Genomic DNA, 18,238 nt, shown 5'->3' with positions numbered 1-18,238 from the left:
GACCGATAGAGATCGATATGATTAAAGATAATGTGAACGCTAACTGGTTTTATTTAGATCGATTCAAATTAGATCGATAGAAAAAAATGCTAGTGTGAACAGGGTCTAACTTATCAAAGATGAACCCAATGCTTATAAAAACTTCCTCTTTAGTGGACACTGATACGTAATTGTAGTTCTATTGCTTTATTTTGGAAATAACACCACAAAATGAGATTTGTCACTGGATTAATACTTATGTGAGATAACAATACACATTAACTTAACCATCCCCTTTTCCTTGCTTTCTTACAAATAAAGCATACTGTTTGTGTAATATATGTGCATATGAATTTTATCAGTATTTTTCATAGATTTGAAATCCAGTAGTTGAATGGTTAAAGATACTTATTTTCTGTTTGCTGTATGGCAACAACCTGCATGTATTCGCTTAAAAATATTGCAAAATGAGGGCAAAGATGTCACACATTTCCCCAAAATTTGACCTAAAGTAGAATTTCAATCCCCTGGAGTGATACCTTTTCTGAAACTGTTTACAACTTTACATATATCTATCAAGAGATCAAGAGTGCATATCTTTCTAACCAAAGTTATGTAAACGTTGTGTGCCATTTGTTATAGTTTGTTTAACGTTACAGTAGTAGAAACAAATACATCGTTTAATCAGAGTTTGCTGACCCTGTTTGAACTGTCAAAAACGTATGCACATTTTGTTGTTATTTGAACTTATTACGCGGGGAAATAGCCTCATAGACACAGAGGACATCGCTTCTCTATGCATATTTAATTTTATTGACAGTTTTTCATCTTAATCAGATGAATGTATGAAGATAGTGATGATAAAGCCTTTTTTTGAAAAGATTATGTTCTTACTTTCCATAACTCAAAATATTGTCTAAAATTACTCAAATTTAAGTATTTACCTCCTTTCTTTCATTGCTGTTATGAAAGAACGGAGGATAATACCTAAATTTGAGTAAATTTAGACAATGTTTTGAGTTATGACAAGCAAGAACACGTTTAGATAATTGATTTAATGTTAAAGTTAGAAAAAAATGCATCGTTTGAACTAACAAAACGACAAACGACAAACAGTAGACGCATTAGCAGTGAGTGTATAGTTTGTCAAGTTTATGCAAACTTTGCAAAAGTATGTTAGAAACAAATGATCAAAACGTGTGCACGCTGAACTGTTTGTATCGCTATAATGTAAGAACGAAATTCGCTCCAAATAAAAAAAAAAATATTTTTCTTTCGTCTCCTTTTTGTGTGAAATTACGTAAAAAGTTCGAATGAAAAAAAAATGACAGTAATGTGACCTATAGTTGTTATTAATCATTTGTCATTTGGTGTTCTGTGAAGAGCTGTCTCGTTGGCAAATGTACCACATCTTTTTTTATACTACTAATAGTACAAACATTTTTAGGCAAACAGACAATAGCCCATAAAATAGGTAAATATAATCTTGATCGATGTTCTTATAAACCAACTTCGAAAGATAACTTAGTGGTCAGCAGTCTAATAATGAATGTTTTTATTGCACAATAACTTTCATATTTGAAAAAATCCGCCTGTGCCAAAATTGCAGGATATTCTTCCCTTCCGGAACACCTGAGTTCATACCAGGTTTTTGTTGGGTTTATGTGTTGCTAAGTTTTTAGTTTTTTATGTTATGTGGACTACTGTTTGTCTTCTCGTCGGTTACCGTTTGTCGCTATGGCTGTGTCGCTTTGTTTTCAACCTTTGAGTTTGATTGTTCCTTGGTGTCTTTTGCCTCTCTTTTAACATGTTACCTCTCCTTGCAAAAGTAAAGACACGTACTGTACATAGAGGAATTTTTGTACAGTTAAATATGATGTTGTCAATATATTTTTGCGGAGACAGAGTTATGAGAGTTAATCAGATCGGCACAAACGTTTAGGGAATCGTGTAGCAGTCATTTGTTATCGTGTATGGGCGAGTAAAGATCGAAGAGTGGTCGAATATGGTCGCGAATGGATCGGGTTTTGGTCAAGTTGGCCTTGGATAAAATAAATATAGATGTCGCAGTGATCTGGAAGCGATCGGACATTGGTAGAGTTAATCTGGAAATGATTGGATATTAGTCGAGCAAAGCTTAAGGTCTAAATGATCGAGTACTGATCTGTAAAATTTTTGTATTCCGACTAAAATCGATCTCTACACGATCCTTTCCCGAATTCTCGATTTCTTCTCGAGTGACTTGCTTCTCAATCCTTACTCGATTGTTTTTGACATGTCAAAAACTCTCGGGTAGAAAGTCAGATCAATGACGAGTAAGGTACATATAGACTATCCCGAATCTCCTTGTCGATTGAGTCAGACAAGTCTCCAGATCACGTAATTTGTCTTGATCGGGCTTGATCGAGTTGATCTGATGGGCAGTGTGAACCTAGCTTAACGAAGTATTTTTTTTTCATAAAGTGTTTCACGACCAGGATAAAAAAAAGCTTACTTTGATCTGAATTTACTCAATTGAATATGTTCAGTGTTTTTTTTTTTTTTTTTTTTAATATAGCAACTTAGTTTAGAATTGTATAGTCTCATTCTACTTAAAGATATTTGATAAAGATGACATTCCAGCCAAACCCATTCTGATTTAAATTCATTAAACATTAGATTGTAGCCTCCCAAAAAGATAGGGGCATAGATTTATTTTTTTCCCTTTTTAAAATCAATTCTTTTTGTAAACTCTAAGAGAAAAATTTCTTTCTACATAAGTATGTGCTTTATTAAGAAAATGAAAAAGTAATTGCGTACTTATGTGTTAGTGCTGCTTTCTAATTTTGACGGCGTAATACATTGGCGCATAGTCTGGCGTGCACCAAACGTACACAGAAAATTGACAAATATGAAAAAAAGAAGATGTGGTATGATTGTCAATGAGACAACTGTCCACAAGAGACCAAAATGACACAGACATAAACAACTATAGGTCACCGTACGGCCTTCAACAAGGAGCAAAGCCCATACCGCATAGTCAGCTATAAAAGGCTCCGATATGACAATATAAAACAATTCAAACGGGAAAACTAACGGCCTTATTTATATAAAAAATGAACGAAAAACAATTATGTAACACATAAAAAAACGACAACCACTGAATTACAGGCTCCTGACTTGGGACAGGCACATACATAAATAATGTGGCGGGGTTAAACATGTTAGTCGGTATACGTTAGTTGCACGTCAGAGGAACGCTAAGCAATCGTTAAACGCGCGTTGCATAAGTTTGAAGTACGTCGAAATACAAAGGTATACGCTCGGTGAACGCTACAACTTGAGGAAATTTTTATGCAGCATAAAAATTTATATCCAGCTCAAGCGTGTGTCTAGCGTATACCTGTATGCTACACGCACGTTATACATACGCTACAAGCGCGTTTAACGCACTACAGATAAGTTTGAGATACGTTTAAGGCACGTTGTATACACTTGAAGATCGTTCGACTTTAACTAAAACGTATGCGGGTGTGTTTGTAACAAACACCCCATAATAGAACATCCAAGACACGACCGGGACGCGTCTCAAATACGTTCAAGAGACTTTTTTTCTTTCGTAGCGTGCATTCCATCTACGTTAGACAAACGCCAGGCATACGCCAACATACGTTTCTTGAACGCCCGATAAACGCTTAGGTACGCTTTTCGTACGCCCAATACACGCTCGTTATGCACACGTTCAAGATATGATTAACAGGTTGAATGCATCCAAAATTACTAGCGTATTGACAGCGTACATGATTTTTTAACACGCCCGGCGTACGTCAGAGCTATACGCTGATGTGGGATGCTGGTATAACTACACACAGAGCATGTGTGAAGTATTCAAATAGATAACCTTTTTAAAAAAGACATAGTGTTTTTAACCTTCAAAAGACATTGTATTAATAACCTTTACAAGACATTGTATTATTAATTATAAGTGTTGTTTCCCCAGTAAAAACATAGGAGACACAGGAAACTTTTGCTTTATTATTAAGTTTATACGTAAAAAATAACAGAATTAATTTGTACCGTTCACAAAAATGCAGTGCTTTTTTTTAGCTTCCAGGAACCAATACTCAAATACAAAAAACATAATTATATAACTCTGTATATTAGACATGAGAATAAAGCCTTCAAGTTAAAAGCACGAATTTCTGTCCATTTCCTGAAAAGGCATTTCCTAAGAAAACGTAAATTTCATATTTTTCGAATTGGGGCTTAGCGGGCTGATATGAAAAGTTTATCACATGCTTCGATTGTTATCACATGCCTTTCCGTAACGTTATCACATGGCATTCCGGTGAAACTCGGCAAATTCCGGAAAATACACCTCAATGCTACGTTTTCAGTGAAAAACATTACGAAAAAGTGTTCAAAACAATTATTTAGATACTGAAAAGTATATAGTGTAAAATAATAACAAACAAAAAAATAAAATAAAATAAAAAAAACAAACAAATTATTAAATAAATGCATTCTTCATAAGTTTCAAACATAATTTAGAAAGTTACTTTGACTAAAGGTTGACTTGTCCAAACAGTGTATTTGGGAACCACGTACAAGGATTAATATATGAATCAGTTATTTTTCTCCATTGTTGAAGCATATGATAAAAAGGTCATAACATGTCATTTTTCATATCGCATGTATTATCAGCCCTCGGTCAATATCAGCCCTCGAGCCATGCGGCTCTTGGGCTGATATTGAACCTAGGGCTGATAATACATGCGATATGAAAAATGCCATGTAATAATCTGATAATATCTACACGAAATTGATAAATCTGTCGCCATACAAAAGAGATAATTTTATATTTAGTCATCTTATCAATGACAAAATTTTGATATATTTTTCTTCAAGAACAGACCTGTTTAAAACTGTAGTACAATTGAATATTATTTAAGGAATGACTGTAATATATTTTCTGTCTATGAAGAAATAACATAAAAAAATTGGTGCACACTGAATAACGCACGTAGCGGGTTATTTAACAGTGTGCACCACATTTTTTTTAATGTTATTTCGAATAGACAGAAAAAATATTACAGTCATTTCTTATAATTTAATTCTAAATTCCATTTTAAATCGTAGAAAACCATGAAAAAAACGTTGATGACGTCACGGTCACATGACTAAATTATGTCTATGGGCTCATAACGAAATAACGTCAGCCAATCATAAGTCGCGTAACATCCAAAATTAAATTATATAATTTTATCAAATGTTTAGTAGTAAATACAGAAGTTTTGCATATTTGATAAATAGCCTGCTGTTTAATCAATATCGCGCAACTTTGATGCGTACCATTTATCGCATAGCCTTTATCACACCCCTACTTTTTTTATTTTTTTATTTTTTTTTTACATAAGGATGTACTTAGGTGAGGTTTTTGAATTTGTGTTTTTCCATAAAATATTTTGCCCCATAAAACCCATTTATTTTTTCTTATAAGACTTAATAGCTCAAGAAAGGTCATTTACCAAAATTTTAGAAGATTCTTGATTTTCTTTCTTTTGTTTTGAGACCCAAATAATACCAATGCAAATATAAGGTAAAAGTCCGAGTCAGCGTTTTCCCGCCATATTTTAGATCTCAAATAACTTGAAAAGGAGGTCCATGACCTATCAATATTTTTAGCTTATCTTTATCCTTAATTGATGCTCTACCAGCTTATAGTATCAATTTTAATTTCTTAATTTCTTAATTTTCACTTAACCTAACCTAAGTACATCCATAAAGTCAGTTTTGTTTTTTTTTTGTTTTTTTTTTTTGCTTAAGGTGGTACCCAACACTTTCACTAAAATTAATTTGGCTCGTTTAATTTTCATATAATTTTGACAAAGTATTTACTTTGACCCTTTGACAAAAATATAAAAAATTCAAAAAATTTTAACCGACCATTTTGTCAGAAATATTACACTGGTGATATAGCAATTTGACAAACACTAATTTTGATCATTGAGAAGCTTAATATTCCCTTAACAACACAACGTAATTAAAACGTTAAGCTGATTTTACAGAGTTATCTCCCTGTAGTGTTAGGCACCACCTTAAGAAAAATTTTCCTCAAAATAGGTCAATTTTTTCGAATGACGTCATTGTTTGGTATGTGACGTCACGAACGTCAAGTTTTTATATTATAATAATGTATGCGACGCCACGAACGTCAAGTTTTCATATTTTTTGGCACACTAAATGCAACTATAAAAAATACAAAACACACAAATAAATACAATAATAAACAAAATATTTTTAAAACAACAGCACACAAATTGTAAGGTAACCCAGGTGCTTCGGATAAGTAATTGGGCAGTTCTTTTAATGCCTTTGAAACAACACAAAAGCAGAACTGAAGGTAACCCAGTGCTATGGATTAGAAAACAGTTGATATAATATTATACTCTTCTGTTGAAATATATGATAAAGCGTATAATACATGGCAAAATCCGTATCACATGCCGTATCACCCTCGACCAATACCATCCCTCGGGCCTAAAGGCCCTTGGGCTGATATTGATGTCTCGGGATGATACGACATATGATACGGATTTTGCCATGTATTATTCTCTATATAGCCTTTGTAAGAGGTCGATACAAGGATATATATTATTGACCTGATAGAAGTATATTGACTAAGAACGAAGTCAAAGGTCGATATACTTCTTCGGGTCGATATATCCTGTATTGACCTCATAAATAAGCTATAATTGTTATATTTACTAGAACACACCCGTATATCGCGGGTCCGTGACTGAATTAAAGTATATAAATATGCGCAAGCCTTATTTTAGTATTAGTATTGTCATCTGATAAAGTCATGCTGATTATAAGATACACAGTTTTCTCTGCTTTCAAATCTTTCTGTTTGAACCCGTCGAACTGGAATTTATCAATTATTGATAATATTAATTATTTGGAAAACAAAAGGTCCTGGAATGGAGTATTTTTTAATCAACAGCATTGTTCTATATTAGTTATAAATATTGAATTCTTTGATTCGCTGTTTTACGTCATGCCCGCTAACAAATTGAAAACTGTACCTATACGCCTTATTTTAGTCCAGATTTTTTTAGTATTCGTATTGTTATCTTAGAAAGTCTAACTGATTAAAATACTATAATAGGTAACAATTTGACAATTAAGTAGTGTCAACCCTGTGATTATGACCCGTGTAATACTATATAGCATATTAATCCTGAATACACCGTTTGGTGGTGCGCCTGTCAGATGCAGAACGTACAGATAAGGTAATCGGTAACAGGTGAATATACTATTGGTATCGGTATCGGACTCGACCTGGAACTTCTTAATTATTGGCAATATTAATTACGTGGAAAACAAAAGGGCCTGGAGTGGTGTAATTTTTAATCTACACCTTTGTACTATAGGGCAGAATCAATTTGCGCCAATTGCAGTTTTGAAAAGGTATTAATTGCGCCACTCTCTTTAATTTTGATAGTATTAATTGCACCAATAAATGAAATGAAATTGCGCCACATTTACCTGTTAATATGTGTTACCTATATCATACCTGTACATGTTTTACCTATCAAGACAAGACAAGACAAGACAAATACTCTCACCACCGTGACTTGTTACATGTACATATGAAATATACAGCTTTTTAAAACACAAGTTAACAACAAGAGCCACTCAATAAAGAGTTTTGAGAGACTATAAAACAATTTTTCTTAAAATTATAATACAAATACAAGTCAACTATCATGAGTATAAAATACATTTTCGCTTTATTAAAATTTCATAGCATATTTTGGCAGTATAAAATACCATATTTTCATTTGTAAAAAGAAAGAAAGAACTTCGTGCAAAGCAAAAGCAACCGATATGTTGTCAGGGCGACCTTCAAAAATAATAAATTCAGAGCTCTTCAAAATTGAAAAAGAAAATTTAGAAAAGAAAGATTTAAAATATGTGCGTCAGTCAATGTATATAGAGAGAAGAAAACTGCATCCGGCTCAACCTAAAAATCAAGAAGAATTTCACACAATATTGGATGATATTGGTGTTGTTACAAACAAAGATGATGACTTTGTATTGTGTAACGATCCAGAAAGCGGGATGATTTTATTAGGATGCGAGGCTAATTTAAAATTTCTTTGTACAATGTAAGAGGATTGTTTGCTGATGGTACCTAGTCAATCATTTAGTTGTTATATATGAATAAAAATAAATAGAATTGGCGCAATTAGATGATTATTTTATTGGCGCAAATGATACCTATGGTTTTGAAAATTAGTTGGGGCAAAAGAAGTATTGGCGCAAATAAGTTGTGGCGCAAATGAGTTACTTTTTGGCGCAAAAAGATATCGCCCGTACTATATTAGTTATATATAAAGTTGAATTTTTTGATTCGTCGTTTTTACGTGATGACGGCTGACAAATTGGACCTCGTAATTTTAGTATTATAGATATTAATTTCCGACCATATTTTTATAGATAACATATTGTCTCCTAGACAATAACAACATATTAGTTTTTATTTCATTTCAATTCATTTCATTTCATTTCCTTTTTTTTTTTTTTTCATCTTATATGTTTGAAGATTTTTTTCTTCAAATAATAGATCATAAATATTTTTTTTATAAAACTTTTAACAATTTCAAGAAATTCATTACATAACGTCACAAATTAATTGGTTTTTAGATATTCTAAAAATAACCGTGCAATATGCTTTTTGCTATCCGCCGTTTTCTCTCTACCTTCGAAAATATAGTTTAACATGTGACTATCCCTGAACGAATCACATTAGTTAAAATATACGAATTAATGATATTGATTTATAACAGGATGTGATGTTTATTTTTATGATGAATTATTGAAATTTGAAATATTTTATAATCTGTCTATTTTGAAATTGACAACAAAGTTACATCAGTCTAAATGCAGATTTCGGAGAGATTACGTATACTTGTTCCAGCGATATGACGTATACTTGATTTCACGTGAAAGTACGCTATATAATTCTTTCATGTCACTAAATAATTTCTGCCGATGTTTTATTGTTCAAACAATTTCCCATTTTCGTTATTATTTATACGATATGAAAGCATTTTTAAGCGAGAATAGTTTTCTGCAAAACTTGCTTTCATTTTATTTAGACGTATCACTGATTTCTATATAGAGCTGTTCTGAAGGCTAGTTCAAATCTCTTGCACGGCCACATTTCTGATAAGATTAATGACATATAACAAACAGAAGTAATGGATATTAATATATGTTAATTCTAATATTGTTTTGAAATGTATTTTTCGTTTTGACGTACTTCTTTTGACATACATCTTTCGTTATGACGTAACACCCTTGTTTTACATAAAGGCTACAGTTATATACCGCTGTTCAATAGTCAAAAATCGATTAGGCAAAACAAATCCGGGTCACTAATACCATTCACCAAAAATAATGGCTACTCTGACTAGCAAACATACTGTTTACCACAATTACATTATACATGTAGCAGATAAACATATATCGTCGTATTGCAAGTAACTATTCGAAATATGGTGTATGTATTTCGGGTATCTATGATGAGTTTATTTTCATGAAGAGTTTCTTTCGAAAGTCTAATATTAAAATTGAGAATGGAAATGGAGAATGTGTCAAAGAGACAACAACCCAAACAAAGAGTAATAAACATCAAGAGGGTCTTCAATACAGCGAGAAAATTCCGCACCAGAGGCGTGCTTCAGCTGGACTCCAAACAAAAATATGCACTAGTACAGTGATGATTGACGTCATACTTATATAAATATATAAAAGTACTAACATTCAAAATCATACAAGACGCACAAAGACCAGAGGGTCAGGCGCAAAAACGCGTCGGCGTTAAACATGTTTTTTGAGATCCCAAACCACCCCTATACCTCTAGCCACTATAGAAAAAAAACAACCACTCAGCAATACGCACAGTAAAACTAAGTTGAAAACAAGTCCGAGTCCGTATACGAGTTTTCACAAAGGCCTACTGCTGAATATCTCAACGGCATTTCATTTAGAGTTTAAGACTTACACAAATCTTTGGAAATATAAAAGTTGTGACAAGTAATACGTACTAGTACGTAAATAGTTATTCAGTCTAATTAAGGATTCCTTTGTTGACAATATTCTCTTTATACAGCAAACGTTAATCTCGGCTGATATAGTCAATTCAAAAGAAACATCTTACAATGTCTTTTCTTCAGTAGCCTCGGATGTTAGGTAACCACGAAGTTGGTGGAACACATCGGATATTATCTGAAAGTCTAGCATTAAAGACAAAAGATATCCCTCCTAATTCAGTTGGCAATTTTTCAATACAAACTGCAAAAACGCAAATCTTCCAGAAAGTTCAGAAAGCCTCAATCTCCCTTTGGAAGTTGATTGGACTGTATAAATGGTAGCTAATTCAATGCTGATTTAGCTTTCTTTTTCGTATTGATTGGTTTTCGTCATCTTTATAATTTAATCGGACATTTGACACATAATAAATATGTTTAAGTATGATGTTTTTGACAAAAACTCTGGGGAAATGATATTAGTGTTTGTTTGTTTGCAGTACTAATCGATAGTTTGAAATGATTTCATTCTTCACTAGTGACTTATTGATTTTTCTCTCTCTTTTTCGTGGGATATTACATAAATCAAAGTCTCATTTATCTTGTAAATAGTTATCAAAGGTACCAGGATTATAAATTAGTACGCCAGACACGCGTTTCGTCTACTTAAGACTCATCAGTGACGCTCATATCAAAGTATTTATAAAGCCAAACAAGTACAAAGTTGATGAGCAAAATTTCAAAAAGTTGTGCCAAATACGGCTAAGGTAATCTATGCTTGGGATAAGAAAATACTTAGTTTTTCAAAGAATTACATATGCTTAACTAAAATGTGATTTTTGATTAATTTAAAAATCAAACAGTACGTGCCTTTTTGAAACGAACACACAAACATCTATACTGGATCCGCAGATCTTTGAAATTCCGAAATTCATAAGCAACATTTCGAAAAACAACAATTTGAACATACCAGTAAAAATTGCGAGCTGTCTTGTATAAAACAACTACAGACAGCGTATGTATTCCCTAGTTTAACAATTATAATATAATGGGACAAAGGAACATAATTATCTCAAAATTCCCCTGTTGATACCATTCTAATTGTTGATAAAAGAAACGAAATCGTAGGTCTCATGGCAAATCGCATTAAACGCAATCAACGAATTATATATCGTTCTTAATATGCTCCTTCTACACAAAATTGTCTCTTCACAAAAAGTTTCTTCCCTCTCGTACTGAGGGGCTAATGTTCCAGGTAATTTGTAAGCAATGTGTTTATGCATATCGAATGTTTCATTCGTAAAACTTGATTTTACTGTCGCAAATAACCGTTTACCTAGCTTCGCAACACGTCATAACATCAGTGTACGTGCAATATTGCATCAAATCTTTTGAGTGTTGCATTTCCTTCTTACTATTCTGTATGAAGTTGTGCATATATAAAAAATAGTATTCTTTTTTTCGTCTGTAATGTAACAGGAACTAACTAAAAGTGTATATTCAACAATGAATAGACTGTGTTACAGTCTGAGGCAACACTGCTGTGTTCATTTTAACGTAATAGTTACATCGACGTATTAACGAGAAAAAATTAAAAATTATAAAACTAGTTTATCAGATGAAAAAGGAGTGATAGAAATTAAATAAGTGTAAAGTTAACTTATCATCCATCATGCGTCTAGTCAATGTTCCATATGCCTTACTATTTACTTATTAACATTATCACACTAAACATATACAAATTTAGCTTTATGTAAGCCCTATTTAGCTGGTTAATAACTATAACTACTTAATTTTCCCTGTCCTTCTGACAACTGAATGAACTTCAATTTCAATCTTATAAACCAATTTTGCAATTAAGATCATGGCAAGCTAGATTAAATGGGCTAAGTCACAGATCTTGCTCTAATTTTACATACAACTTTGGTTGAACTTTAACAGATCATCGGAAAAAAATATTGCCTTTTTCTCTTTAATTTTCAGAAATATTACTGATTGAAATATTTCATTATAGGTGAACGCTTGTTGAAAAGGACATAAATTGCCAAAAGTAAGGGTCTTAAATTTATCTGAACATTGTCAAATTTCCAATTACACATCCACAGATTTTTCTGAGAAATCATTTGTTGTTAATACATTCAATTCCGTTTTAATGATGTAGATAATAATTTGGATCACAGAATCCTGCCTCTGATATAGACCATGCAAAGTGGTGTTTTGGGAGAAAATAACACAACATGTCGGAATGACCGTGACGTCATCGAGTTGTTAGCCATAAAACGTTGAGTTTTAACGTATTTTATTACTTCCTATGTAACAAATTTGTATATATTTATTAGAAACGAAGTCGGTGATGGTATATTTATAAAATTTTTGTTTGCAAAAGAATTAATTATTCGAAATACTAAGGTTTTTCTTATCCCATGTATAGATAACATAAGCCGTTTTTTGCACAACTTTTTGGAATTCATGGTCACCAATGCTCTTCAGTTTTTTACTTGTTTGGGTTTCTAACTCTGTTGATCTGAGTGTCAATTTTGAGACTTAAATAGACGAAACGCGCGTCTGGCTTATTAAATTATAAGCCTGGTACCTTTGTTAACGAATCGTATGATTATTAAAAATCATTTAAACATGTTGAATATGATGTTTTGTCTCTAAAAGAAAATAAAGATCAACGAACCAAATTTGTTTACAAACTTTATGAAAAATCTGTGACATAACCCATTTACTATCCATTGACCTTAAAATTTATCAAAACAAGGCATCGATTATTTTTGCAGCGTTAAAAATATTTACAACAATATAAATTGTTGTAAAATTTAAAATTTAAAACAATATAAATTAATGTTTTTGATCATGTAAGTTGACTATAACGTAAATTATGATGCACCTAGTCAGGAATATGACAGTTGTTATCCATTCGTTTGATGTGTTTTAACTTTTGATATTGCCATTTGATTAGGGACTTTTCTTTTTGAATTTTCCTCGGAGTTCAGTTTTTTTTTATTTTACTTTTTACCTCTATATACACTAATCTTTATTAAAAATCTTTACAACAAACTCAAACCGAAATCGATACCGAAACCAAGGAGAGTTGAGTGAGTTAAAATGAGGCTTTGTAAATTTCATGGTGAACTAAGAATCTGAAAGTTTCATATCAATGATTACTTGACGCATCAACCCAATATATATAGTGAAGACTAATTAATTTAAATTATACTGAATATACTGGTGAAAGTTATATATAACTTACGATGTCGATTCGAATTTAAATATCATATACATTTTGCATTAGACATGCTTCTTCGAAGGAACTGTGCTGCGTATATTTAAATTTGCTTTCGTCTATTTCGATGTTTGACATAAACTCTTCTTGTTCGAATCTTATTTTTGGCGTTTGTGTTGATGACGAATTATCCATATTTAATAAGTTAGCAATCTCATGGTATATGGTGTAACAAAAGGGATGTTCTGGTAGGTACGTTATGTCAAAAGTAAGTGCCAACCACGGATAAACGGTCATGCCGTTTCTTGGCTTATGACGTCAATCAATCTTAAAGTCATAGCGTTATTATTGTTCCTAAGTAAGGCATATATGTTAGTTTATTTTAGGTATCTAGTATTATCTGAGTCTAAATAAATATTTGTTATGATTTAGTTCGGTACTGACTAATTCATAACAATCCTTTATTAGATTGTTCCTTTAAAAAAATCTAAAAGTATGAAAATGCTAAGGTTTCAACTCCATCAGGCAAAGTTGTCGTTAAACGTATTCGGCTATTTTTAATGTTCATTTTAGTAATAAAGCTCTTAAATTGTTTCAGTGCTTTTTATAAATCAGTAGTAGTCAGTTCTTCGTAACTGAATGAATTATAACAATCCTTTCTTAAATTTTCCGTTTGAAAACTTTTGAAATTACAAAGAGACTACGGTTTCAGCAACCTCCGTCAAAGTTGGACTTAAATGGATTAAACTTTTTTTTAAGGTTCATTTTCATTATATGGGTCATCAAATGTTTGGGTTCTTTTCAATCCTTGGCTTTTAAATATTTTTTGATGAGCGTTCATGATGAAGGTTTATCCAGAAATAACTTATATTCATATATAACGCTTTGTTTTTTTTTCTGTAGGGGTATTTAGGAAGCCAATAATTAATCGGAAACTTAGCAGAGTTCAGTATATTTGTTCTAGAAGCGTTTTCAAAGACTATCTTATCTCTGGTACGTACGAACTTACTTAATATATTTGCGATGTCTTGATCGAAAACAAAGAGCACTTGTACCGTTCACAACAGTATCGTTGTATCTGACGTTTGTACTGATTCTAAATGTCATGTGAACATTATTTTGAAGATACACATTAACTCTATTGAAGGAAGAAAAAAAAATGCTTAAATTCTGCAATATTGCTAAGCAACTGTCTTATATAATGAGACTATGCATAGATTTCTACTGACAAAGTAATGGAATCTCTAAAAGTGGTCTGAAGTTGATATATACTATACCTGAGTTGAATCTAAAATTTCAAATGTAAACACATCATTTTAAAAACTAAGATGTTATATATATATACATGTAAACATATTTCAATTTTTCTAAGCAATCAGTTAAGATTTAAACTGGGAAGGTCATATTTTAAAGACTCATTACACTATAAAAACAATCAGTGTTAAAAGTACCTATTCCGACAAATCCAATATCTGTTATGAAGGTTGAGTCAAATGTGTTTGTTTGTAAATATTGACAAAACAATATCATTATCTGCTTAGCAAGAAAAACATTTGCCGTAGACGGATTTTCAACTTTAACATAAGACTGATATGCACTCAGATAAGAAATCTTTTAGAATAATGTGTCTAGCAACGGGTCTCTAAAGATTAACACAAATAGGTAATTTACCCAAGTGTGCAGACACAACCGTAAAAAGGAATTTCTTAAGTGTGACTAACGATGTTTTTTAAATTGACATAAGCTTCTATCATATTTGGTCTCCGATGGAGAGTTATCTCATTGAAAATTACATCACATCTTCTTATTTTTATATTGATAGACGTAAAGAGTAGAATGACCTACACAACACAATTGCATTACTCAATAAAACATATCATTCATGATAACACGTGGTCCAACAATAAAGTGCACAGGTGAATTAAATAAAAAAAATTATAAAATTCGTGTTTTTATGATCACAGCTAAAAAAAAATGTAATTATAAGTATTGATTTGAACCCTTTGGTCGTTTACACGTAATTTACGCTTCTGCGCTTCATACAAAATGCACTTCGGTCAACGCTTTTACACTCCAATGAAGTTACAAAAAGAAGCATTCAATTTTGAAATGATAATGAATGTCGGAAAGTAACTAAATTACGTGTAAACGACCTAAGGGTGCAAATAATATTTGCGAAAAGTTGGATAAAAAATCGACACATAATTTTCTAAGCACTAAATGAATTTTGAATTTAGCCTAAAAATATTTAATATTCTTATCAAGTTATGTTTATGTTGTAACTACTGGTTTTAAATATCATTTTTCTAAATTATTGGTAAAAAAGTGTTTTTTTTTTATCTCAAAAAATGCAAAAAAAAAAAATTGTTTTCGTCCCAAATCAATGCTTTATATATGAAAACAACACACTGTAAATTTGGAACCTTTCGGATTAGTTTTAAGGTTGTTACCGTTTATTGAATTTCACTTTACAAATAATGTCTATGGTAAATCATTTGATAATGTTTACATTTTAACGATTTCTTGTAGGACCGAACTTTGCTTTACAAATAAACGAAGAAACTGCATGATTAATAAAAAAGAATTGATGGCAAATATTGCCTTTACCTTTAAAGGAGAGGTTGGCATCATTATTTGGAATTTCTGTTTTAAAAATTGTCGTTTTATGTAAATTTTGTCAAATGACTTCATCAAAGCAAAACAAAAATTTCTTGAACGGATTTATATTTCCATGGCCATTAAGTATTATTATCTTAAAGTTTGGTCCTATAAACGAAAAACTTCATCTTTAATTTGAAAAAAAATGTCTTATATAGTTTCTTTTGTTGACTAGTATATTTCACCCAATTGTCCGTCATAGTTTAACGTTAAACATGTGAGTAACTGATATCTTACAATTGTCTTTCATTGTCACTGTCAACAAAGGCTTTATATACAAAATTAAAAAAATATATATTTTTTTCGCAAGGAAGGTTTAAATGAGAGTTAACCGTCACATAAATGAAACAGGCAGACTAAGTTAATTTTCAACAGTGTGGAGCATCTTTGTTTAAAATAAAGACTAGAATCCAATGATGGGCAAATGTAATTTGATGAATATTGATAAACTTGCGAGACTTCATCTCATATATATTCATTTCTACATTTATACCAACTTAAAAAAAGTTAAACTGGTTGCCTCTGCCGTACCAGAAAGTCAAAATCTTAAAAAAGTTTTGACAATTTTCTCCTGATACTTCAAATTTACTACAGAAACATGTGTTCATTCAGAAATATTCGGCTATTGAGATATTGTCTTCCCGTACTCTTAATCCATGATAGCATTTCCGTATGCAGTGAACTTGCCACGAGATCTCTCATTAGCAAGCACAAAAAGAAAGTGCAAAACACCTTGATGAGGGAAAAGGCAAACAAACGTGGAAGTTAGATAGTGTTTATTGATTCTAAAAGAAAACTTTTAAAACAAAAAATTATTTAACAACCGTTTAATATACAAAGTCAAATTAACAAGAAGAAACACATGGAAAATACATATGAAAAATTGACATCGATCTATTGCATGTCTATTATCTCACTTATTATTCATGTAGTCCATGATTCTGAAAATGAATGAGCCGGCACAGTTTTCACAAAATGAAATATTTGCCGTCGATTTATGTCATGAATTCATAATAAATATTGAAATATCGTGCATAGAGAACTTTGTTTACAATATATTTGAAATCATTTTGTTTCAATGATTTTCATGACAATATAATTTTAAGAAACTTGTTTCAAATGACTTTAAAGATGGTAGGATGTATTCCAGTGTTACCTACGTACTATGTTTTATAATATTAATACTGGTATTTGATAGTATACAAATAACACTTTTTTCAACTATTGATAAAATAGACAATATGGATTTGATATAACCTTCGACGTTTGGCATTTAAACAAATGAGCACGGGATCCCAAATAACAATCAGTAGGGACTATACTAGCAATACCAGACATATGATCAGAACAATGTATAAAATTAGAAGATGTGATATAAGTGATAAAAAGATAGCTATCCTCAGAGACAAATGACGTAGATGAAACATTTTAAAGTCACCGTATAACCGTCAACAATGAGTAAAACCGATATTGTATAGCTATATATGAAAGGCCCCAGAATGACAAAATATCAAACAATTAAATAAAAAAAAAAAAAAAAACCAACATTTAGATTGATGTAAGTAAAATAAATGAAAAACCAGCATGAGATACAACAAAAAACTACAACAACTGAAATACAGGCTGCCAATTATTTTTTGAGTAACAAACCTTATTAAAAAAAATCTCGATCGAAAATTCCATCTGTAGTAACAAAACGGAACTATAACCACCCATTACAGAGTAACAAGCAAAGGCTGAATGGTGTTGTTCTATGTGGTGTAATAACTGTTTATGCTGAAAACAATATCAACTTTCAAGTGTCTTATACTTGATATCATCTGTTAAAAAAAAAACAATGTATACACAAAGGTTAGCAATTATACAGAGCAGAATACTTTCACTTTTATTACTCAATTGGCTGCAATAAAAACCAAACAAAAACTGCTACACAACAACCAAAAAATAAATGAACCATTAAGATATTAACAAATGGACTTTTAACAATGATTGACAAAAGGATATACACTAATTAAATTTTGGAATTTAAGTTTGAATGTTTCTTTGGTATCTGTAGCCTCTGTGTTTTTTGTTTATTCAATGATATGTATACACAGACGATAGATAGTTATCTTTTATTAACAGCAATGTCGAAAATCACACACCCACACAAAAGGCATAGCATATAGAGAAAAGTTATTTTTAAATCCGTGATTTGGTGGCCTCCTTTATAAAAAAACACGACTTTGAATTGAATTACAACTGTTTATTTCTTTTTTCATTTGCAGATAATCGATGACTAATTTTTATAAGA

Source organism: Mytilus galloprovincialis, chromosome 9, assembly GCF_965363235.1.
Source record: "Mytilus galloprovincialis chromosome 9, xbMytGall1.hap1.1, whole genome shotgun sequence".
In the NCBI taxonomy this organism is placed as follows: Eukaryota; Metazoa; Mollusca; class Bivalvia; order Mytilida; family Mytilidae; genus Mytilus; species Mytilus galloprovincialis.
This window is presented reverse-complemented; position numbering follows the sequence as displayed.